Raw genomic sequence first — 27,171 nt, 5'->3', positions numbered from 1 at the left:
AAGACTATGTTTAACTTTATAGCAAAGATGTTTAACATATCTTTTTTCCAGTCCTGCCTTTTCCATGACATTATTCTTCTACTTCAACCCTTTCCCAATCTAGGATGAAGCTCTCCTTACGAGAGTCAGAAGCCATGGAGAGCACTCATGTTTATGCAGCTGTGGAATTCCCACCCAAACACAGGGCAGAAATTAATAGGAAAGGCAGAACCAACCACCACTGGCAGGCATGGCTTTACCAACCTTCACATCAGAAGAGCTAATGGTCATAACCACTGCTCTGAGTGACAGCAAGCACCATGTGCTTTCCATCTCACATGTCTTATTCCATATAGACACCTCCCAGAGAGCTGGGCTTTGGGATGCAGCAGCACAGAGCAGGAAGAAGGGTTCCCCTGGATGGTCTGCTCAGCTGCTAACAGTGAGGGTCGCCTCTTGCAATGGCCAACGTCCATGAAAATGCAGCTGATTTCACAAGAGCATTGCAGAGATCACTGCCTCGCTATGGGAATGAACATTTTTGTGGTGCTCTTTGTAATGCTCTGGGGAGCCCCCAAATTGTTGCTCGGTCTGTGTCCCTGTGGTGGCTGGGGAGCTGTGAGCTCTGAAGCATCAGTTCCCTCAAGTGGCAAAGCTGCACGGGGCAGCTGAGAGAAAAGCAGTGCAAGGCTGCACACACAGTGCTCACAGACACAGCAGAGCTGTTCCCAGCACCGAGGAGAAAGGACAGAAAGACTGACACGGGCTCGAGAAATGCAGAAACTTCACAGTACCCAATAACGAGACTTGCAGCTCTTGGCACTGTGAAGGGAGTGGGAGGGAAGTTGTCTGCAAGGCTAAGACTGCTGCAAATGAAAGAAAGAGCACCATAAGCAAAGTGATACCAGAACATCTGAGTTTTCTAATGTAAGTTTTGAGTTTTAGGGGCTTTCTGTGTTAATTTCACTTACTTGTAGTGTCCATGTACAAAAAACTATCAATCTTGGGGGAAAAGTTAGGGAACAGAACTCCTGTTATTCAGGGTTTTTTTCTCTGTCAGCTTGGTTTCCTCAATTTTTAAATTTTGTAATACCCAGTGAGATCAGGAGGTATATGTGCACATCAATAAAAGGATGTGTCAAGGGCAAAAAATCTGGTTAATTGCCTGGTTACATACACTGAAACCTGATAAATGAAGGAAGAAGTCAGATTAACAGAGTTCTAATGAAAAAAAAAGAGAGCACATATTCAGAAAAGAGTGACAGTAATTTCATTAGTGCACTGGAAAAATATACTGAAAAAATCAGTTAACTATTCAATCTACTCTATCAATTTCACATCACCTCAATAAATTCTTGCAACTCACCATGGTGAAGAATAGTCACCACCTCCAGGTCTTTTACTTAAGGAACTTATTCTTGAAATATAGAGAAAAAGTATAAAATATGTTTTCAAAAAGGACAAATAAACACATTGCCAAATTGAGCACTGGAGACTTGATTGCTTCCTAGCTTAGTGCAAGGAAAGAATGTGATTTACCAGGAAGTCAATAGCTCCAGAAATAAACTCCCAGAGAAAACGCTTTTTAAAAATGAAAAAAACTTATGCAAATAGACATAGCTATATTGGCAGAATTCCACAGCATTCCACTTCAGTTCAAACATCTGACAATGAGCAAAATAGTTTCATCTATAGCTCTCTGCTTTGAATATTGAGCTACAAATCACTGAAGAACATTTTCCTTCCATCTTTCTGTCATAAAATTTCCAACTCTTTGACTGAGCTGGGCAAAACATATTGCCAGAGAGAGCTCCTCACTCACACTTTTTCTGTTTTTCCTTATTTTATCTTTCTTTTTTCAGTGAAAATACATGGTGAGGCTATCACAAAAACAAAAAAAAACAAAAAAACAAAAAAAACCAAACTAAATCAAAAAAACAACAAACAAGCAAACCACACAATACCCCTGCCATCAAATAAAACCAAAAAAACCCAAACCACAAACAAGTAGGAATAATTAACAATTTCTTAAAAACTAAACTTTCGTTTCTCCAATCAGCAACTGGACTGGAATTTCGTTTATATTTTGAGTGTAAGCCCTATGTTATGCAACTAAATCTGTCCTTATTAAACTAAAGTTTTAGAAAACTTTCCATGACTAAATATGCCACTTCAGCAAACACACAGGTGCTTGATATTGCCTAAGAAGCTGACAGGTAAGGGTGACACTGGAGCTGGTTTTGGCCTCAAAATGATACTGATTTTTTTCTGAATTAATTTATGTCTCACATCAGTATTTGGCTCACTATTCTATAGTGTGGACAAAGAATCTCAGAATTGCTACAGAAACACAAAACTGGGACATTTTGGTTATTTTACCACACAGTCCAATGGAAAACACCTATGCAATTAGCAGACAACATATAACACTTCGAGACGTGTGTTTTCTGTCAGCTCTGCAGACTTAGAAAGGTCAGAAGTCAGCTCACTTTCCATAGCTCAGTCATGGCTGCACCTGCAAGATAAAACTCACACTTTCACACAAGGCATGTGGCAGCTCTGAGTGCTTTGGCCACCACTGGTGCAGCACACAGAGCAGATGGGCCCAGAAGAAGCATTTACTTCACAGAACTTTAGAGACATAAAGATGTTTGGAAGGCAACTGTCAGATCTTGCATGTGTGTGGGGTGTCAGGAAAAACTGGGTTGGTGTCAGTCAAATTATCTTGTTCATCAGTCTTTTAGGAAATACACTGAGAAGCCTAAAACAAGATGTTGAAAGAGATGGTGTTATTTCTTCTGTGAAATGAGGGGTTGTTTTATGTAGCAAATCTGACAATGAATTTCCAACATGAAAGAATCTGCTTACTATATCTTAGTTTCTTTACTTGATCCAAGGTTTTAGAATAACCTGAGAGTGTCAGTCAGGAAGGAAACAATATGAAAAGACCTGATAAAAACTCAGAAGTTCCATCAGGCAAAGTCAAAAGAAAACAACCAGAAGGATCAACACATCAAGTTGGCTTTTCCTTTCTTCTCCCATTGCCTGGTGCAGCTTTTCCTCAAAATTGGTGGCTCTAATTTGAGAAGAGAACAAGATAATTCATTGTTGGCTTTCCACTCAGATTTGCAGTAACACTCCAGTCCAGGTGTGTCCACCACTTCTTTACATACAGAGTAGAGGGACCTAGAAGAAGCAGAAACTAATTAAGTAAAAAAATAACTTTAGAAGAGTAACTGCCTTCTCTTGGACAAAGTAGGAAGGAGGTAGGGATGGGTGTTTACACCTTTCAGCATCAAGCATCATACTTGTCAAGCCAACTTCTACTGCTCTCTATTGAGCCTGTTCCTAAAAAGTCATCAAGCCAAGGTATCAACATGTAGGATGTGCATCATTCCTCTGCAATAAGCAGTTTCATTGGCAGCAATGTTTAAATCTTCTCTTAGTGTCAGCTAGCATGATAATTGCAGTGCAGGTACAAATGATGCTTACAGCCAATGAGAGACCCTAAATACGGACAATGGAAAATAACTGACAGATAAAATAGAAAACTTTCACCCAGAATATGATGAAGCTCCTGGAGATACTGATATAGTGGATTAAAATAATGATGGCAGTCCCAGTAAGAAGCTAAAAAGTCTAATGAAATATAAGCACTAATCTCAAGATGTCCTACTCTTGTTTAAATGCCCTATTTTGCAGCATGTCAGATGACAGAATAAAAGGTTGGCCACAGCAAGCATATTACCCAGTAGTCCTATCAAGCTCCTTAACCACCAGGAGCAATCTCTCCATTTCCCACTTAAAAAGAGGAAGTGATAAGCAACATGGAGGCTATTTCTCATTTCACAAAAAAACTCGAGTTTATAAATATTTCCCACTACGACCAAATTAGATTTTGTGCTCAAAAAGCTAGCTTCATCCATATCAGTATAGAAAGATCATTTTAAGAAAGCTTTGTTGCTGTGTATTTTCTCCTGGGCTGGGGAAAGAAGGAAACTTTATTTGTCATCACATACTGATCTTACTGTTCCAAAAAATATTTTCAGATGAGGACAGAGAGGTACCTGGGGAAACTTGGTGAAATGAGACAACTTTTCAATTCTTGTAGTGTTCTTCACCCACCAGTACAAGGGAAACAGTAATAAATACTCATCAAAGAATGCTCATCCGTGTTCACATCAACAAATAAAAAATAGCAGTTCCTTTTAACTACTACAGATCCCCGGATGACTCTTCATTTTATTTACAATCTCTCATGACTGCACTTTCCCTGTATGTCTTGCATCCCAAACTTCAAGCATGACATGAAAAAATAAAGACAAATGTGCTCTTCTTGCTGGTTTAGTGTCCCCCTCTTCACACCAAACCTCACTAACAATTGCCAAGCAGCTTTCAGAGCAAGGTGCTGCTCAGCACAAGTGGAGGGTGCTGGACTTGGGGAGGGGTGGGAGCTCTCATCAATCACTGCTGGCAGCAAGCAGGAAAGAGGCAAGACTTTACTGGTGAGTTCAAACAGCTGGGATTCAGGTATGTTGTCATAGGATCCTGAGAGGCTCCCTGGCCAGTTTCCTTGTAAAGAATACAGCTGAAAACAATGTTTGGAGTTTTTTCCAAATACAGTCATTCTACTACTGTTACAAAACAAACTTTGTCTCTTGAGGCCAAAGATTAATCTTACTTCCAAGCTTTTCTTTATATTTGTTTTATTTAGGAAAGTAAAGCAAATGGCAATAAAGAGCACTTGCTCAATTCAGTGCTTCAGCCAGCAGGCTTTGGTCAATCTGAGTAAAGCCTTAACTAAGTTAACAGCAAAATCTTGGATCAGGGGCTTATACACCTGCTCTTGTTCTTAAACTGTGTGTTTAATTTGCAAATTTCCTGTAATCTTCAGCATTATCTTAAATTGCCTATTAGAAAGGTTAATGTTTAAAAATTAAAATAACTATTAAATTCAAAAATCCACCCAAAAAATCCTTCATCTTTCATTGGATAATAATTTTAACAAGTAATTAACCCACCATAATGCCACCAGTTATTCCATAAGTCTTCTCTTGTATTACTCAGCCTACACTCATATTTCTGTCCTTTTGTGCTAGTTAATGGTAATACAATCTGGCATTCTCCTCATCAAATCGTTTTTTAATCTTTTTTTCCCCCACATATATCTTAATGTTGAAATTAAAGTATTATAAGAAAGACCTACTTAGTATACTAACACCAGCACAGCCTTTTTCCTTTGAAAATTGCACCATTTGTACCTGCATATCTTGCAGAAAACCTGAAGTATAAAGTTTGAGAAAACAGGTTTCCAAAGACCACAACATACCATTGGTTTAAAAAAACCATAAAAATTCCTCTGAGTACTCTAACAGCTCTGCCCACTTGCCAATGCATTTGAGGTTATACACAAAGAGAAACAAAACCATGCTCTTTCACTTTATCACAACCTTAGAGTTTAGCTTTAAATGATTTCTGAGGAAGGGCTTCCTGCAGACTTTTCACTTAAGTAGTTGTAACTACAACTGCAAAACACTGTTGACTGGTGGACTCCAGAGACTTGTTCATTACCTGTCATTAAATGTTTTAAAGTTTGCATAATTGATCCAGCCAATAAGTCATCATTGATTTATAGGGGTCTGTGCTGAAGAGTTGCTCATTAAAAATTCATAACACTGGTATGTGTCTTTACAATCCATTAGCTGTTTACGTACCCACAGTCCTAAGATTGATTGACCTTGGACTGAGATTCTCATGGACTCTGCTCTTTTTTTCAGAAAACCCCTTTTTTTCCCCATAATTTTACACAAGTCCACAGTATAGAAAAGCAATACTTCAGTCTTCTCCCTTGACAGCTATACTTTGATTTTTTTCCTCTCCATCAAAACTGAAACTTTACTTGAAATAATGAATAAATAAAGCATACTCCATAAACAGCTTTCCACTATTATTTAAGCTTGCGAGCTGTGCTCTGTTAGTCTCCTTTCCCCACCATCAGATTCAAGTGTGTAAATGTTCTAAAAGGCTTTGAATGTTTTATGATGATTTCAGGGAATGATGGAGTAATAGCTGAAGAGCGAAGCTATTAGTTTTAATATTTATATTGAGTGCTCTGAAACATTAATGTGACAGGATGTAAGATCAGAGCAGCGGGACATATTTACTTCACAACCACTGCCACGTGGCAAAAATATTTATTTTCTGAAGCTCTGAGGCCAAGTGTTTTTTTCAAAAAAATATAAAGTTCAGATTATATTTGCTTTTCCTGAACTTTGTACTTATTTTTTAGGAACTAAAAAAATTGATTACTGATTTGGATACAACTTCCTTCATTTAGGTAGAGCCCAAGCATAAAGATGTTGGTGTTGGCAGTGCACCTCAGTCCCTGTACAGAAGTTTTCTAAAGCTGATAGCAGCTTACAAATTCCTTTCTTCCTGTCTGCTGTGACTGCTTCCAGTAGAGCACCATAGAAAAAAGGAAAAAAGGAAAAGTCATTTGTTAATAAAGAAATGGGATGGGCTCAAGAGCAGAATCATGGTTAAAAGGATATTGTCTTCCAATATTTCATGCATGAAGCAAACCAACCCTGTAAATGTCCTAAGTCATTGTGCTTGGTTCTTCTGTTCAAACTAGCAAACATATTAAGGTAAGTGATCTTAATTACCAAGGGTCAAACAGTGCTCACCCCACTTGTGTGGTTCTCATGGTCTTCAGTGAACAAGTAAGGGAAGCAGGATGAGATCCCTAGGGAGAAATCTTCCTATCAGACTTGCAGAGTGGATCCGATATAAGTGGAACAAATGATGACTTATTGCTGCTACATTATGAAAATGTGATTTCTCCAGATGCTTCCATGCTCTGTGCAAGGACTTCATAGGCTGACAACAGTGCCAGGAAGCAGCACACAGACCTCCAGCAGGAGAAACACTTGGGTCTTCTGGGTCCATTTTAGCCAGATATAAGGAATGCTGTCTTGAGCTACATCAAGCAGCCTTACAGGAACAGCAGTGCTGGGCTTGCCCCTCAGTGAGGCATAAAAAGGGGATTACTTGAGAAAGTGAGGTTACCAGTACACTTCTGCATTGCTCACCAGAGTCCTCTCTATGCACCCTTCTGTACAGTCATGGTGCATGGGTGGCAGGAGAGCTGGGGCAGAAACTCATTGAACACCCTACTGCAAAGCTGGCTAGAATGGTCTGCCACGTGCTTTCCCAATCCTGCCTTTCCAGGAAGGCCATAAAGGTCTTATGTGGGAGTTCTCTCTCACACATTTCATTAGCCTTAATAACTTCTGACTAAGTCCTTGTTGACCTCCTTTCCCAGCTACCTTCCAAATCATCCCCACAATACAAGCAGCTAACAGAAATGTTTATGAGAGCATTCTTCATGCACTTCCAACAGGGCAGAAAATTCAGCATTTTTTTCTGGATATATATTTCACTGACCTTCATGTCTAATAAGTGTCAGTTTATCCTCCACCATTATTTTGAATATTCTACTAATAGTATCGATCCCCTATGTTTTACACATGTCTATAGCTGCAAGTTAGCATTGTCTTTCCCACATCTCCTCTGTTCTTGTTTATGTTGTTTAGGTAGCATTTCTAAATACAATTCTTTTAATAATTAACTGAATCATACAATGCACAAATTAATATATTAGAATTTTAAATACACTTAAGGGGAAAGACAAACATGCTCCCTGCACCTGTGTACACATCTACTTTTAAGTTCCTTGTATCCTCTCTGCATCCGTCAGAGAAAATAATTTACAAGTATCTGTTTCCACTTCTCTGCTCAGAAACAGTTTTCCTTGAGTGTTAGGCAAGACTTTCTGTAAGGAAAAAAAGTAGAAATGAGCGTAGCAAGCGCAGGGAGAATGATTTACATCACTGACTATGTGGGAGTCACATTCATGTAACAGACTCATGGCTGCTACAGCTTTTTAGAAAGGTGGGAGGAAAATGATGAAGTCAAGGTTTTTGCTGCCTATCAGGACCTCCCCTTTGCAGAGCTCCATTAAACACATTGCCCATCAAGGCAATTCTCCACCTTGTAACAGAGCAGATATCACCACACTGTACAAAAGGGTATAGAAAAGAGCAGGAGCTGCTATTTTAGCACTGAGATCAAAGCAGAAGGCAAGAGAAAGGAAGGCTGTGATGAAATCAGCACCCTGTCTTCTGCTGGTGATGTCCTCAGGACCAGAGTTTGGTAGTGCACAGTCTGTAGCAGCAGCACCCACGGACTCTGTCCTCTCAAAATATGACATTTTCAGCAGAAAAGGATGTGACAGTCTTCCTTAGCGAGGGGTTCCCACCCAACTTCTGGAATTACAAATGATGCTGTTTTGTCCACAGGATGTTCACTGACAGCTACTGAGAAAAATGATAATTTTAATTTATAAACTTTACATTCAGCAATATTTCGCACTTGGAACATGGTGAAAATTGTTCATTGCCATATGATGTTTCTGCCTGGGGTATTGGGGGAAATGAGCACAATTTTAGCTAAAAAGATCAAATTCATCTGTTACTAGTCCACTGGTATTGTCCGAGTTACACCAGTGATAAATTTTGTCCAGTGTGGTTAATGGGGTCATTGTTAAAAATTCTGTTTGAAGAATTTGGTAATTTGCTATTTTTTATACAGATGAGCATTACACAGCCCAAATCACAAGTAATTTTGTTGTTATTTACTACAAGTTGGATAGCAGTGATGTACACAACAGAGTACTGGGCTATCCCTAATTATCAGGAACGTGATTTAGTATATAGTTTGCATGATATACAAATGGTGATAAGTTTGCCTTCAGAGTGTAAACTTTTAAAAACCACCATAAAGACCCCATAAAAATACGACTTCAACTAGAAAAAGACGTAAGCTGCATAATGCCTACATGGGTATTTTTCCTTAGAGATCAGGAGAAATATGACAAGTATGACTGCTATTATAGTTATATAGCCTATTCCATTTAGCAGTGATATAGCAGAACTGTGAAAGCATATCCTAAGGTATTTTCACTTCATGCATTTGACATTGATATTAGTTATTACATTTAAGATACATTGGGCTGTTTATTGCTGACTGTTCCCTCTCACTGAGAATGTTAACCACAGCGAAGGAATATTTGATGTTACAAATTATTTAGCTTGCTACTCTTCATTTTCCTTTTAGTATGCAATTATTTGTTTGGTTTCACTGAGCAAATGAAATTTCAAGGGCATTTCAAGGAAAATAAATAAAGTACAACCCAAAAGGGTTTTTTTTGTTTGTATTCAGGAAGAGCACTGAATCATGCATATGTATGAATCAACAAAATCAGGTTAGCTAAGAAATTGGAAATTGTACTCCACACTAGAGCATTTTTCTTGCTCTAGAGATCTTTGCTATGGATTTGAAGGACTAATAAAAAATCAGCAGCATGACTGGAACAGATGTTTTTTTATGGACTCTGCTTGTTAATAGTCTTTTTAGCTTCTCCTAAGGACTTAAAGCAAGTTCCTCCCTTGTCCTGAATATCTGAGATGATGTTAACATTGTCCAAAATGTACACTAACAAGCAGCGGTGAAGAGCTAAGGTCTTACACATGGTTAGGAATAAAAATTCAAAACATTTCTGTGAATTGGATGAAATCCCAAAATGGGCAATGCTACAAAAGAAAAAACCAAACTTATTGACCATATCAAACCTACACAGTGTCATTCTCTTGAAAGGGAGATAGGCTGATAAAATACTTCAGTGCACTGAACTACATGTATTCAGAAATGAGAGTCATTACAACTGAAGAAATTCCCTTTTATTTAAGCAGTGGTTCACTTCTGCATACAATGAGAACTGAGACAAAATGAGCCAGATCCTCAAGCAATGTAAGGCATCCAGGTTTTATTGGCTCCAGTGGCACTGTGTCAATTTATATTTGCCATACAAGCTTTGCATTCTCATTGCAGTTAGGGAATGTCTGCAGGTAGAAAAAAGAAATTAGAGTACTTGGGAAAATTAAAAATCCAAGTCTCTGTCACAGATATTTCACTGGTCAAGTAGTATTTTGTTTACTCTGTTGTTTCATTCATTCATTTTTCTACAATTTCCTATGTTCCTCCAAGAATTCATATCTGCCAGATATGATATTATTATATTATGTTTTGTTCATTATGCCTGGCTCTGAGAAGGCAGGGATCATCCTATAACTTGCCATTTTATCTAAGACTCCAGCACAACAGCACTAAAGAGTAACACCCAGAATTAGAACTGGTCTCTCCAAAACCCAATCACTGGATTAAGAGAGTGCAGAGGTATAATTTAATTTTGCATCTTATGGCTTTTTTTTCCTTTTATTTTTCTTCTTTTTAAAAAATAAATACAGAAGCACCAAACCATTACTGGCATTGAGCATCCTAATGTCATTACTCTGTCAGGTGAAGCAATACACCTTCATTCAGTTCGGCCAAGACATGTTTCAGTTCAAATACATGGGATTTCTTTCAGTATAGAAGTACTGCTTTTCCTCTACATGTGAAGCACTCTTTGAGAAATCTAAGGGACAGAGAAAAATAGCTTCTCACTTAATAAGTGACGCACTCAGGTACAAAAAGGGACAACTGTGTCTACTCTAGTTTATTGTGAATACTGTTCATACTCATCTCTTGGAAGAATTTTTGACACTCCTGGGACTATTCCCACAGGAAAGATTGGGTACTGACCTTGTTCCTTTCTCACTGAATTATCCTAAAACTTGTGGTAGACAGGTGCTCTCAGTAGGCTCTACTGAGGCAGGCCTTTTATCCCACTTATAGGAGTAGCCGAGGTGAAACTCAAATGTGGAGAGCTTTCTATTTTCCATACATATTGTACATTGTTGCTTGTTGCCACTTTCATCTATATATTTAGGACATCTGGCTTTGGTATGTGAGAGCTTTGACTTATAAATAGCTTGAATTTGGAATATTTTATGAAAGACTTCCCAAAAATGGCTGCATAAAATCTAAAAAAATACCAATTACTGGCAAAACCTTCAAATCTGATTCAATAAACCCAAAGTAACCTCATGGACTATAGTGACATTCTCCCAAATATATGCAATCTGACACAAAACTTTGAGCTCACTCATTCCAGACTATGGACTCTTGCCATAGAAAAAGCAATGAAAAAAAGATGCACAGATTCAAATTCTACACTGTAATTGTCTCCTTGCAGGCTCTTTGACACATAATAACCTGCTACTCCTACTATCTCCTGACTGAACTGCTAAAGTCAGCAGGCTTAATGTTCTAGCATATAAGTAATTTTTAAAAATCAATCCAGACAAGACAAAAAGCAATGAAGAAACAGGTATGACAAATAAACACACAATTCCTGAGTCCCTCCACAATTTCAGATTCCTCAGACCAGTGAAAACATTTACAAGAAAGAGTGGGGGCTGAATTTTCACAGGTAACACACACAGACACTCACTGAAGAGAATCAAAATGCAGAAGGTTTTAGGGAAGCTATTCTGTAACTTATCCTGCACCATAACATCCGTGCTGCCTTTGGACTCCCAGCCTTTGGGTTTTGGAGAGAAGTAAGCATCATTAGTTCTGGTTGTTTAATGAAAAGGAAACTGTCCTACAAAACAGAATCCTTCTCACTTAACTGAATGAAAGTGTAAACTATTTTTCTAGTTAGTGGGTCAAAATATTATTTTCTTGGTAGTATCTTCTGTACCCCATCATTACCCTTAGGCTGCCTCACTTTTCTCAGATTGCTGTTGGAACCAACAATCTTTGGCTTATTTCTGCTCTACCCTGGTGTTCTTCCTGATGCTATAGGAAATCTAGACACCTGCAACATTGTTAATGTGGTACTTGGAAAAACAGCCTTGACCGTTCCAGAATAATTTGCTAAGATTTTAGACCAGACAAAACTGATATTTTGTTTTATTTAAATAGTAATAAAACACTCTGTTTCCTTACCGTTGACCACAAGAGACCCAAGCACATATTCCTCCTCAATAACACTGAAAGCAAGTGTTAGCAAGATCTGCTGATTATCTGGTAAGAACACAATTAATTTGTGCCCAGACTCATTAATCTTTCTTAATACATGTCAGCCCATTACATTTGATCCATGACCTCTGTCCCTAGACTTGCATAAAAATCTCTCAGGATCAGAAGCACATCATGGTTTGGCGTGGAGCCACCAGCTCTGGCAGTTGCCTGCAGAAGGCTCCGAAGCCATCAGCAATGGCAGCTGCTGCATTTATGTGCACATGCCCGAATGATGAGCTCACAGCTCCTCCAAGGCAGGCTGAAAGAAGCTGGCTGCTCAAAGCCTGAATCCTGTTAGAAATACAGCTGTGTCCCTATTTAGATCAAATGATTACTCATCTTTACTCTCACTTCTGTTCCTCACAGACACAAGTGTTATGTGGCGTGCTGGGGTAGTCCATGCAAATTCTTTCCCCACAGTTTTTGCAAATAATGTTTAATGGCAAAAAATGTGCAGCAGTATTTGAAACCAATTGCCCTGTCACATATGGACATTCATGGATGGAGGATTTAGTAAAAAATCACTTATTACATCCATACCTGGTTCCTTTCTGCTTTAACAATTACCTCAAGACAGAGAGGTGCAAATTTTTGTGAAAATTCAGGCATTTAGATCAATGAAATCATCTGGCTTGCTAGTGGACATGAACGCAGGCCTTAGAGTGCTTTTTGGCAGACATAAGTTACTTCTTAAGTTACTCATAATAAACAAGGTAAGTCCAAAGGCTCATATTATTATTGCTCCTAGAAAATAGGGTGTGCCTAAGAACAAGCACCAAGTCTGTGATGGCACATCTACAATCTCCTCCTCCTCATCTATGTAATATTTTTAATTGAAGCAAGCATTTCTAAGCTGAATTCCCCATGAATTTACAGCCTAGACCCTTTCTTGTCATCAGCCAACACTCACTGGTGGGACAGAAGTGACAAATTGGAAAATAGCGGAAGTTGAATGACAGCAAAAACAATGCTATGCTATATTTGAAATGCCTTTTTTAAAGCCAAACAGCAAAGCTTTAGTTAATGTGAATTTAATTAAAGTGATTTTCCCAGCTACATTTAACTAATTTTTGCCACCAGTATATTCTGTGAAAAATATGTAATCCTCCACTATATGACAATGACCTAAATTCATCACTCCAAAGGAATAGTATTCCTTCTCCTGGTTAGCTGTGGGTGTTGGGTTTGGTGCTTGTCACGTGAAAGTCACAATGCTGCCACAGCAACAACATACGCAGCCCATGGCTTTAGTGGGGGTTCTTTGGAGGGGTTTTCTGTGACTCTCAGCTCTATGCATGGCTTTTACCTTCTCCTATCTTCCTTCAACCCAAGATAAGAGCCTTTCAATATAACTGCTAGAGACAGTTCACAGACAAAGTATGCAGTACTTCAATTACAAGTAACATCTTCTAAAGTTTCTAAGGAGCAACTTATACTATGCATTGTTTTATCTGCAACCACATTATTTGCTGATCATGTTCTAGCAAGCAAATGCTTATTTTATTCTTATTAAAATGTCAAACAGGATCTTAATCTTATCAAAGTGATTATACTACAGCTTTGAATTACTCTGCAAAACAACCCAAAAGCAGCAAACAAACCATTAATTCACTAATTGCTCGCTCATGCAATCCCTAAGAAGGTGAGATTGTCAGGAACTTACCATGCCTGATGGGCCAATTGTGAAGGGACACAGCTCAGCTGCTTGCCAGATGCCCAGAATGGTAACTCTCAAGGGGAAGGGAGGGAAGAAAAGTTCTCATCTCTGCTCTCCCCAGCAGTGGCCTTTTCTCATCTTCCACAGCCATGTGATCTGTGGAGATGCAGACTAAGCTGGCACTTTCCACCTCCCCAGCACGAGGATGATCAGAGATCTCTCCCTTCCCTCTCTGCAGACATCAGGTTGTGGTCCATCATCTTTAGATGCTTCTTTCTAGGGAAAAAAATAAAGCCTGAGGAAATACATGTGGTTATCTTTCCAAGCTTTCCAGGCACTGCAGAAAAATTACCCACTCCTCTTTTGTGAGCTTTCTCCAGCTTTAAACAGATTCCTACCATACACACTGCCATGAGGAAATCTGGTTTTTAAAAGAGCAGAACTGATGCAGCAATTGTCACAAATGCCACAGAATAAGCAAATTTGGTCTCAACTGTCAACCTTATTGCCAGACTGTCAGAAGATCTGAATCCAGAGAATAATTTAAATGTCAAATCAAGACACTGCAAGCGCAAATTCCTGTGATTTGCTGCACTGCTGAGAGATAACATGACCTCGGGGTAAGAGAAGAGCTGGCTGAAAAAAAATATCTGTTTTTCAGGGGGTTAGGGAAATTTTTGTTGTTAATTCACCAAAGAAATTGGAACATGTGCATTTTTCAGGCAAAACAAAAATGGAGTTCTCCAAAGAGGCTTTGCATCTTGTCCGGATACTTGCCTTGACAGATGTTGCTACTGCAGGAATTAGTAAACTAACTTTTGGGAAGTGCTCTGAAATCCTTGGGAAGGAGAAGGTCAAAATGCCAATTACTGCTATTTTAAAATTAAATCTTTTACATGGAACTACAGAGCTCATAATGCTACTGGTTTTAGTGTGGACTATCACAGTATTTTTGATAAAATTTGCACTGGAAGTATAGAAACTAGAAAATAAACATATATTTTAAATGGTAAGCCTTTCTCAATGGCTATCATTGTGTTGTTATTCACAGCTTTAGGGAGGATTGTGCCTGAGTAAGGACTGCAGAATAATGTCCATATTGAGAAAACCATATGAATTGAACTGGAAAGAAGAAAAGAAAAAAACAGGTTACAAGCTGTCATTCTGAAACTCATTTTCCCCACCATGAAGATGAACTCTTATTACCTGTGAATATGGAATTCAAATACTATTTTCAAGTTTTAAATATAGGTAACACTTTACATTATGTGTCATTCTGGTACCAATTATAGCATAACTCTAATATTATAAATCTATTGAGAGAGGGCTGAGCCAAGAAGTTTTGTAGTTGCCCAAAATTCAAGCAAAGTTCAAAAATATTTCCATTTTCTCTTCTCCTACAAGCCCATATTCAGTATCCTGGGACACATAACGCCTTGGAAACAAGTGCATTACGTTTTTAATGTAACAAACTGAAACATCTTGTACTTCTTTTATCTTCCTCATTTGTTTTATGGGTGAAAATGAGATCAACATCTACCCACTTTCCCACCTTAGTAGCTATTGCAAAGGTTTCTTTATCCTTAATTAGGAAAGCCTGCATCCCCTGTTATTGTGTTTGTAGCCTGGGCAAAGGGAAGTTGAATGTTGCCCTGGATCTAAATCTGAACTGTCTTCTGTTGCTGTGTTTGAAGCCAGCCCTTTCCCTGGCTGACCTGCAGTGCTGCAGTGACAGCTCTTCAGCCAGCCCCCTCTTTTGACTAGGATATTATCTAGCCCTCAAAAAGAGGAAAAAATAAATATGAAGGTTTCAGGGAAGCTGCTTTAAAGGAAAAAAACAAGGCTGTGTCTTAATCCCTGCGAGAAAATCTTCAAGGATTTAATAGAGATGTACAGCATTGCTGTAGGAATCTAACTGGTGTTTAGTGGCAATTTAGAAGCTGATGGAAGTAAGAGGAGTTTCCATGGAAAACAGGCAGATTTTTATGACCTTCAGAATATTGATTAGGACATAAAACCATTTCTAATGCTCAGTGAGGGCAATGGAGAAATTCCAACACTGGACCATCACTCCTTCCTGCTTACTGAAAGCCCAGATGTGGATCCTGGACCTTCTCTGAAGAGCAACAGGGCACCATGTCTGAGCTACTGCTTTGCTGTGAAAATTTAACAGACAAATAGATCTAAGCTATTGAACCATACAAGACATACTGTATTCAAAGGAAGGAAACAAGCAATCTGCATTTAAACAATAAAATAAAGTTCATTTTCACATGTAATCTTTTAGATAGATGTGTAATCTTGGAGTCTTTTTGCTAGACTGTGCTTTTAACCAGAATATACTAAATCCCAGTGTGCAAGAAATACCATCTATGCAAGTGATTCACTATTAGTTAATTAGGTGTGCTAGACTATTTTCCTCCCAGTGAATGGAGCTTATATACTGGTATCTGCCATCAACACTAAATGTGACTTACACATGCAAAATCCCTCTGGCATTGTGAGGGGAAAAAATCCTTTCAGTTTCATAAATAATGGATCTGTAGCAAAATTAGCATTTCATGCAAAATTTTAAAAACTAGAATGAAACTGTAATATCATTTCTGTTTCATGTGTCCCAATTTGCCAGTGCATTGTATGATCCAACACATAGGTCACCTCCTGTACATCTACTGCATAATCACATCAACAATTCTCTCTGCAGACTCACCTATGACCAATGTCCTCTGTGGCATTATGAAGGTAAAAGTGCCCTTCTTCTACCAGACCACTGTGGCACTTGGTTAATTTTCTGGTGTATGAATAGTCCTGTGATATTTTAAAATTGAATTGTGATAAACACCATTACTCTTCTACTATGAAGTGTTTGTTTTTCTGTACCTGTTATGTGATATGCTTACACACAAACAAATAATGATTTCTCTGCAGGTACAAATACAAAAAACTCTTCCTATTGTATTCCAATAAACATTCACGTGGAAAAAATATATGCCCAGTGCACACTGTGTACAGTATACTCGGTAAATATGCACCTACTACGACACCAAACATTTTTACTCCTCTTCAGCTCATTTCATTCCACTCCTTCCAGGGTGACCAAGACATGCAGCAACCACCACCCATTTCAGGTGTACTCTACCCTAAACCTGGCTGGTTTTGAATCACTCAGAGTTCTGCCACAAACCTTGGTGGGACACAGATTGCAGCCTGTTTCTTTTAGAACAAGACGCTGAAGATTTCACCTAAGCCAAAACCTCTCTATGAATTTGCCCATTGGAATTAGGAATAGAAAAGAAACAGCCCTGCAAACTCTCCTGAAAATCTCCAGACATGGCCTATGCTTGGTGGTGTGATATAAAAGGGCAAGAAATCATTCACATGTGAAGACAAGTGGGAAATTATTTTAGCAAACTCACACACCAAGACACTGCCTTTCCCTTCTTTTCAGGATTCAGTCTCAATCCCATGGCTTTAAAATCTTAAAGCAAAACCTACTAGTATGAGTTTTGTGTTTTCAGTGGAATAGAAATCACAGTACCAGTGGGAAAACAAATTTTGAGAGTCTTGTTTTGGGGTTGTTCAATATTCTGAGCCCAAATTTTGCAATTATGCCTCTTTTTATTTCCTCGTGAGTAAATACACATTTAGAGCAGCTAGATGCAAATTCTGCAGCCAGGCATACTTACAAAACACAATTTCTGATCAAAAAGAAAACAAGTGACTTATTAATTTATAAGCATAAACTCATCAAAAACACAGAGACAGATGGAAAAAGTTACAAATACATGAACCCACGCTCTTATTCCATAACTCCTACCATTAGAAATTCTGTAACTTCTGTTCAACTGTTCTTTTGGAGGACACATTCAAAGATTTTTTCTTTAATTCTACCTTTAAAATTGTACTTTATTCTATGTTTTTGGTGTTTGTAAGCTTCAAAATTTGATATCAAACAGGGGTCATGATTTTATTTTTTGATTCTTGATGTCATTGTTTGGCTTATATTTAAAATGAAAAAAATTATTACTATTTTCCCAATGGATCTAACAAACATGTTGACTTCAAAGGAGAAAAATAACATCCTTTCTGTGGTTGAGCAATGTGATTTCCTCCTTCCAGCTTTCTGCCTGTGGGAGCATCTGTCAAGGCTGAGTCAGCACCTTCCCAGGAAAACCTCACAAACATGTTAGAAGACATTTCATTTTGTCATCTACCTAGGCACATTGGACTAGTATGCAAATAAGAACAGGACCACAGCAGCAGTGCTAATGCTCTAAGTGATCTTTCAGTGTAATTAGAATTTGTTTCATCACACTAATTTGACATGGCAAATTAGTGAAGCTAAGATAAGGGGGTTTAGTAGAGCCAGGGCGCTGGTATGTACACAGAAACTTGTCACTAAGTCCATTTGCACATGGGAGTTGTGTAACATTGCAGTGAAGTGACAATTAGTAAAAGCTCTGGAAAATATCAGTTTGTTTTATTTTTAATCTGGAAACTTGATAGGTTATATTTTCTTCGGCTGCTCACTTGAAATAGTGGTTTAGGGATCTTACCCTCTGCGCTGTTGAAAAATCTTTCAAGACTTAGGATAAGCTAACATGGTACTACAATTATACAAGTTTAGTCAAGTCTGGCCCAGTGGTACACAGCAACATGCTGTGTTAACACATGGGAATTCAAGGGGCAACTCTGTGATTTCTGTTTCACAGAATGAGCTAGCTGTAAGCCATGCCACGGTGACAGCAGAACTGAGGATAGTGGCTGGTTTCTTTTCTGCACCCTCCTGCCCCAGATCCTGCAAGCTCAAGTAGGACCATCAACATGAAATGAAAACTGCTCCCAACTGCTGCAAAGTCCTAAAACTCAGATTTTAAGGATGGATAGAACAGGCAGGAGTCTGGCAAAGATCTGATGGAAGTTAAGGAAGAGGACTTTTCCAGTTTACGGCATTAATTAATCTTTAATCTTTAATCTCCTGACTAAAATGAAGATTTGGGATTGTTCTTAGTTTCCTAAATAATTTATCCCTAGTATTAGTGTAATTAGGATACCTGACCTTTGATGCCACACACTGTTCTTTTGGACCTGCTGAGATCAGATGGCTGAAGATGTGATGGCTCTCTCCCAGATGAATCACAAACATGCAAACCATCTCCAAAAGATGCAGCTTCTTTTTGCATCTCACACTCATGGAGAAAATAGAGCCAAAGTGGGTTTGCCCTGAAAAGCAGTCTACAGATCTGAGACTGAATTCATATCCTGTGCCCCATTGTGTTTTAACTGATTCAGAATAATGTCTCTGGATATAATAATACCAGTTGCATATAAAATTTGCATCATATTATGAGATGCTAAGACAGAGCTTATTACTTGGAACTTCTAAGAATAATGTAGTAGAGAAAGATGTATCTAGATAGGCATATTTAATCTGATTATACTTTCACTGATAGAATAGTGACCTATGCTTTCGATTACATACTTTGGATTGCTTCTGTAATTTGACACAGTTCTGAGGATAATTTATGTTTTCTTTAGGAAATGCTGAAGAAGCCAGTCTATTCCACAGTTAAAAGGAAAAGGAAATTTGCTGGAAACCAAAGCAAGTTTGGAGCCAGTGTGGAAATCCTCACCATGGAGCCTAAAGAGAATTCAGAAGGGGAAGAGCAGAATAGCCAAGAATGTAAGTTGCCCTTTAAATGAGGAGACATGCATTGGTATTTGCAAGTTTCACACATCTCAAAGTGGTAACATTCAAAGCACTGAAACAGAATAGACACCAGGCAAAGTCAACCAAGGCAATACCATAGACTCTGGATATCAACTTTCTCTTTCCTTTTCAGATTAGAAGTGGTGTCTTTGGCATAATAAGAACACCAAATCTTTACAAACCCTTGGGGATTTTTGGGTATAGTTAAAAGATTGCCTATAAGTACACTCCAGGAAGAAGGAAAAGGAAATTCCCTACAGAGAAAACCTATTTCTCTCCTTGGAATGACCTTTTGGACCTTTTTTTGGCCAAGAAATGGGTCTCATGCTCTGCAAATCTGAAAACTGTGGAATGGGGAATCTCCAAAAACCTGAACAGTAGAATTGCAGTCCTGAGGTACAGACACATGGATCAGCACTGAGAAAGAAAGCTGCTTTTCTGTTCACTCACATTCCAAGAAACTTTTGGGCTATTATTTTATGAGGATTTTCAAGACCTATTTTTTTGGTGTGTGTTTTGTTTTGTTTTTAATAGTTTCTTCTTATTATAGGAATCACTTGGTAAAGACACAAAATAGCATTTTGATTCTTCACTCCCAGAGAAGCTTGGCCAAACAGGTATTAACATATGGAGACAGACAGAATCTCTATGATAAAACTAAGCTAGCATCACCTGCTTCTGAAGGCAATCAGCTATTGCTCATATTTCAAAGCTCAAAAAAGCTAATATTGTTTCAGAGATTTTTAAAAGAAATGCAATTACAATTAGAAGTCGAGATTAAGGCAGAAAATATTCATCACAATACAAGCCATAAAAATGCTTTTTTTAAAGACCAAGGAAAGGCCATTCTGTAGGGAATATTTCATGGCTAGTGGGAGGGTTAAATAAACAAATGATAATAACACCAATCAGACCTCTTTCCTTAAAGCCTGCGGAGTCAATCTGCTTCTGACTGTGGAGATACCAACCAGCAAAGGCAAACTAATTAGACACAGTCAAACACTTAGGCAATCACACCTTGTGAATGTAAGCGTCTTCCTGTCATTTGGCAAGTCTCTCAGCTGCCTCTGAGCGTGAGACAACAAATCCCCTGCAAACAAGTTCTTCACTCTCCCTGTTAGTGAGATCTAACAGAGCACAATGGCTGGAGGTGAAAGGTGGCAGTCTAGTCAGGTAATGACATCGTCTTGAACAGCCCACATTAAAATAGTGGCACTTGTTTAGACTAGCCTATTTTCACCTACCTGCAGAGGGCCTTTTTAATGTAATTATTAGGCTCTGCAGCCCTGCTTAGGATTTGAAAATACCATTCATTTTCATCTTGCTTCAGCTACCGCTGCTATCTCCTATTCAATCTCAGTCACCTCATCTCCTCACAAGTAAGTGTAGAAACAGAAGCAGATGAGAAGAGTTGAATTAACAAGAAACAAGTTGGCAGGTGAGCTGTGTGACATAACAGTAAAAAAAAAGTTAAAAGATTTGACAATATATTCTAATCACTACCTGACTGTAGCAGAGCTGCAGGCACTGAAATAGCTTCCTGGGGAAAACAGAAAAGACAGCAGGAGAATGGTCTAAAACCCAAGGGCAGGAACCAATCCTTATGAGCATTAGAACAAATATGTAATGACTGTCTTTCAAAGCAGTCTTATTTTCTCAGGAGTTAACTATTCACTATTGACAAAATATGACAAGACATACAGCCTAAGGAGTGTAGTAAGTAACCACCACCCAGTTCCAGCCTGAGATACCCACACACAGCTGACTGCAGGAGCCCATAGGAAGGAACAGCATTGCCACAGGCCAAAGCTTTCATCCAGTTTTCCAGTGAGAACCCATGTTGCACTGGAGAGGTGAAGTGAGTTACCTCACCTTCCTGCGTCTTCGTTCACAAAAGGTCCAGCAGAAGCTTTCTCAGGGTATCTCAGAATGCAAACCTAGCACCTGACACATGAGTGAGGCAGGATGCATTTGGAGAGTACTTCCAGCAACATGTGGCCAGTGGCAAAAAAAAAGCTGAGGAAAAGAGGGAGTAGCACAAGAAGGGAAGCTGTAATAATAATCCATTTCTTCTTGCCAGGGAAGCACACACCTTTCAAGCATGGGATCATTGCTCTGAGAAGTTCTACAAAAACAAAAATTGGATGAAAGATACATGGAGGAAGAAAAAGAAAACTCTGTTTCCTTTGTAAAGAGGAATTTCAACCTATTTTAAGGTGACATCAACAAGGAATAAATTATTTAGTTGTTGCCTTGTGTAGCAACAGTCTCCTCACAGAAAGGACATCTTGTTTACAAGATCAGCACTAATTTCTGATAGAGAGAAGGCTCTCAAACAGCCTGTATGGAAGGTTTTCTTAGTGTGATACTTTGCTTTTTGCTACAAGTACTTTGGGTTCTACTCTTTACCTTGCAAATATATCGCAGGTTGTACCAGGGAAGAAAATGTCGTGCAGCCAAGGTGTTCAGGTTAATTTCTGCAGCACACAGTGGTTTCATAGAAGATTGTTGCAGTGCAGTTTACCATGTTAATCAGTGCCACTGCCCAGGTTCCTGTGCTGAAGGAGTGCCAGAGTCATAGCATGTCCCAGGCATTCCTGATACCTACTTTGTTTGTTTGTAGTTTTTTCCTCCATCTGGCTATGACGGATGAGGGTCCTTTAGCTACACTTGTTCTGTAAACTGATATTATGCATCTGACCTAAAATGACAGCTGGAATCAGGGCCACACTTAGAGATAATCATGCCCAACACAAAAATATAAGCAAGTTCTGGAGGGTGCCAGCCCTGGGTCAGTCTCAGCTTATTTGTCAATCTGCCAGTTCACTGCTCCTCAGTGCTGTCTTCCCTGAGTAGCAGAAGGCAGTGCTTTCAGGGGCAGTGAACGCTGCATGTTGGGAGACAAGCAGTTGGCAGGAATCCTTGTGACAGGGGTGGGAAAAGCAAGACAGGTAGCCAGATGGATCTGGTGCGGCCCAAGGCAAGCACTGAAGAAAAGAGGTGAATCAGATTCAAAAGGTTACCACACCATGATGGGAGTCTCTGATCACAGTGACACTGCAGAGGCGAACACTGCATCCTGCAAGCTCTTATCAGTGCTCTGGTCCTACTGCAGTATCTTGGGCAAGCCCTGATCTGCAGTGGCATTCTAAGGCATTTTATATTTTAAATTGCTACTTCTATTGCTACTTACATCAGTTTGTCTCTGATCAGTCCATCCTCCCTTTTCCACTTGGTCTCACTTTGATACTTGGGGGGGCTTCAGTATTCACTGATTCTCTGGGCTCTGTATTAACTTGCTCTCAAACATTTATATCACTTCCATAGAAACTAGGGCTTATACAAACTAAATTTATTGATTAGTAAAGCAGCACATTTTGCAGACAGAAGTATAATCTCTCATCAGACTATCTGATAGGATATCTCCAGCCATCATATCCTTAAGCTATTTAGGATATCCTGACACATCACAGCTACTCTATACCACAACATGACTATTGAAAAAATGAAAGTTTTAAATGAACTTAGGGAATTCACTTTGAAATTTTCAAGACTAAGAGGCTTAAAATAATTCATTTGGTCTGGATAAATTATTCAGTGCTATTGCACCGTTAATACTTGTTTATTTATACTTATTTATACCACATGTACACAAACACACCCGCTCCAACACACTGTTACTTAGCTTAATATTTTAATTGTATAAAATATTAAGTGATGAATACAGTATTATCTTGCATATAATATGATCTTATTTTTCACACAAAAGTGGCAGGGTATTGAAGCATCAGTCTGCGTGTGAATCTCTGTAATGACACACCACATCATGAGAAGCAGCTGCCTCACAGTATTGTAACAGCCTTTGCTAGCACAAGCCTGTCAAAATTAGGATGTGACTGATTCCTGTACCTGGGTCCATATTCCTCATGATGCTGCATCTCATTTTCCAGCAGATTTCATACTGCACCTCGAGGGTCCTCACTTGCAGGCTTAGGATTTAGAGGACAGGCTAAGGGACAACTGCCCTTTTGGAAGGCCAGGGATAAAAGCATTAAAACCACTATTATCTGAATAATGGAAGAGACACTGTTTTTTATTCCTTTTGGCCACAAGACTGAAGCAGGGGTACTGGAGAAAATCAAGGAACCGGAATTTTGTCACAGCTGTTCATCCATACTCTTCCCATACTGCTTCCCTTCAGCCATCAGACCTGAATAAAGACAGAAAGGAAGTTCATAGAGCAATTAACTCCCTCAGACAACACACATCTCCTAGACCTGGCACCAGCTGTAGAAATGCCCAAACAACTTTTTTTTCCTCTTTCCTTTTCTTTCAAATAGTATTTTAAAGAAAACCATTTTCAAAGAGGGAAACATTTCCACAAAAAGGAGCAAGCAAGGAGATGGCTCAAAAGGCACCTGAGGCAAATTAAAGCCCAATTTAACTTTTGCTCAATAACTTCACTTTATTTGGATGAATCATTTATGTGGTGAAAAACTTCAGCTTACTACACTAGAAAACTCAATTAATTGCCAAAGTGCTGAGAGAATAGGGAAGGGGAAGCATGGAGGCAGAACTCCAGCTACCAAGTTAAGTAGCAGAAATAAAAGCCTTTTGACATAGAGCATTAGAAACATTGAAGAGGAAAGGGGACGATGCTCCTGTCCATAGCAGAAAGAATGCTTGCATGGGGGGGGAGTTGATGAATGATAACAGAGAATAAATCCAGGTGCAGGAGTCAGGGATGGCTTGTACCACACTGTGCCATTGTAGCTGGGCCCCAAAAGAGCAGCCAAAGGCCACAGGGGAAGCTTGGAGTGGAGCAGGGACAGACCATCAGTACCTGAGCTGCTCCACAAGCACAGTCATCATCCTCACTGCCTCCACAGGCAGGTCAAAAAGAGGGTTTCCCTGGCTGTTCCTTGGATTATGGAAAGGATATTTTATCTTGGCTTGGAGACACATTTTCCCAGTTACTTAGTGCCATTAGCATAAGGACTGGATGTTCATTAGGGGCTGCTCTGTCTCTGCTCTCTAGGCAGAAGGTGCCCAGAGTATTCAGAACAAAGGGAAATTACAGCCTTGCATTTACTACCAAGAGATGAGAAGACAGAAACAATCTCCAGCCTTTTTCACATTACCCACTGCTTTCCTTATGGACCTGTAACTACACGAATTCCTCTTAAACACACAGAAAAGTAAGTTCCACTTACCACAGTATCAGACAACTTCTCAGTTGTGAAGAATGCATCCCTTCAGAGTGTGAGAAGCCAGCTGTGGGGCAGGAACTGTTTGTGAATTACAGCTTTTTTTTTTTTTTCAAAGGGAACAGTGATAATGAGCACTTTTGTTGTCCAGTAAACTTAAACTTAGCAGCAGATACCAAATTCTTGACTAAATTTTTCTGCTGGCTCCCTTGTTTGCTTATTAAATGTAGAGGAAGGAATATTAGGTTCAAATGCTAGCAACAGAAAAAGGGAAATTGAATGATAGCTTGATTCCTGGGGTCTCTCAGGTTTTACCACATTGGAATATGTTTAACCCTTCAGAATCTGGTCACTTCTCATCTGTGCTAGGAAAACTGCATTGTTAGAAAGAGAAAAATGCACTGGTGCATATGGTATGCCATTAGTAAGTCTCACACCCCATAATAGGAACATTTGTACACAAATGTGGTTTTTGGGATCTAGCCAAGAGCAGAGCACCCTGTGAATTATAATGCACAGCTAATGAGTTATTTTTGGTAAATTTGGCACTCAGAGTTAATAGAACCAATTTGTCCCCAAAAAGCTAAATCACTTATCGCTTCTTTGGAGGTGCTAAGTGGATCTAGAACTTCAGGATGCTGTCAATAAAAATGAAAGAAGCACAAAGATGCCTGTTAATTTGTGCTCTTCTCTACTTCTGTTTAGAACAAAGATAAGATGTATGAGATGCTCTGACAGGCTGGGAAATTCATTACAGGAAGCAACAGTGCAATTTAACTGTGCTCCAGGGCTGATGCTGTTTGCCTGAGGTAGGTGACCACAAAGAAAATAGACTATTATTTTTGGGAAACAGCCAATTAAACAGCTAGATCCAAAGTGCAAAGCCCTGAAAAGATGTTGAACTGCCCATATCCTAGGCATGGGAGATGTGGAGCTTTGGTTCCACCTGCTACAGACTGCTTATAAATTCAGATCTGAAATAATATTTCACATCCTTGTGAAACAGAAAGGTATTCAATTCAAATTGAAATTGAAGGGGAGGTTGGGAGGTTAATATGAAGTTTTGGTTTGGGAATGTCTCTGGTGGCAGAAAAAAGTCTAATTATTTTCCATTTAGAGAGTATGTCTCCAACCCAGAAAGTCACTGCCACAGCTGTATTTCCTATGGGAAATTCCCCTTAACTCCTCCCTTTCAGGTGTAAGTTGTCATTAATGCCCTTGCTATGTTGAGCAAAGGAGCTGCATATGGATGTGCAAAAGATATCCACTGAAGTTTCCACTTTAATATCCAATGAAAAATGTATTTGGGTAGGGAACTCTAGTTTTGAGTGTATAGCAATTGTCTGCATTAACCAACCAGCCTAAGTGGAGTGCACTGAATAGGAAATGAGAGTAAAGCAAAAGTTAGAGCTATGCCAAACTACCTGAGTGTAATGTGGATAGCAGTGAACTGTGACTCATGTCATGTTGTGTTATGTAGCATCAAATCACTGCACAGTGTGACACAACGTAAGCAACATGAGTGGCGTGAATGTGACACAGCACAGCCTTTTTTCCCCTCTCCTTCCTCTTTTCCCTTTTTTTTTTTTAAGAGCATTTTACTTTTAATCAGATAGCTGCTGTCAATTCAAATAACAGCTGCCTGACCCAAATTTTCAGCTGACTGAAGTGGACGAATACTGAAGTATGGACTTTCTATTACAGAAAGTTAACATTCCAGACTAGCCTGGCATCTAAAAATACTCCTGCCTCATTCTCTGCCCCCCACCTGCTTCTTCCTCCCCTAACACCGGTTATGCTTCCTTACTGATACCAAATCAATAATTTCATTTCTATATTACAAATCTTAAAACAATACTGGCAAAAAAAGTATACTGGAATTTTACTTACTGATGTTTAATTATTAATATAGGCTTCTTTAAACATATTTGGCTCTCTGAAACAGCTCTTTAGAGCTGTGTTCCATTTCTTATTGCTTACCTATTCTGTTTGTTCTCTGCCTCCCTGATCCTTTTCGATTTTCTGCAGGTTAGCAAGTGCTGCATTGTCTGCTTTTGAAATGTGTCTTTAGGCATGCTTTTGTTTGACAAGGAATGCCAAGGCTGAGCTGACAAAGTCTGTTTGAAAATCTTTTTCCAGGTATACAAGATCAGTAAGTCTGTTCAATGTATTCTGTGATTAGTATTTTTCTTCAGATATTTATATCAACATTTCAGGTTTAGTGAAAGATGTTTTCTGAGCATACCTGTCAGTGGGAAACCTACTAAAGGTAAGTAACACTATCATTTATATATTCAAATGTATAAATATATTTATGGTAAATAGTTGACATCTCTCTCCATATAACTTAAAAGAAAATATACCTTTAACAAGCACTCAGCCACTGTTCTTTTCACAGGTTGAAACAAATATCAGGGTACAAAAGCTGTCTTTTAGATATTTTGGCTCTAGCTCTTTACAACCAGGATCATTTTAAACATAATATTTAGATTTCTGCACCCTTTCCCCTGCAGGGGCCAGGGCACTGGGGATAATATTTGTCCTATAAGGCAAACTTGCGGGTGAAAAAAGCATTTATATATTCAGAA

The sequence above is a fragment of the Sturnus vulgaris genome, chromosome 9, assembly GCF_052056855.1.
Source record: "Sturnus vulgaris isolate bStuVul1 chromosome 9, bStuVul1.hap1, whole genome shotgun sequence".
NCBI classification, from domain to species: domain Eukaryota; kingdom Metazoa; phylum Chordata; class Aves; order Passeriformes; family Sturnidae; genus Sturnus; species Sturnus vulgaris.
This window is presented reverse-complemented; position numbering follows the sequence as displayed.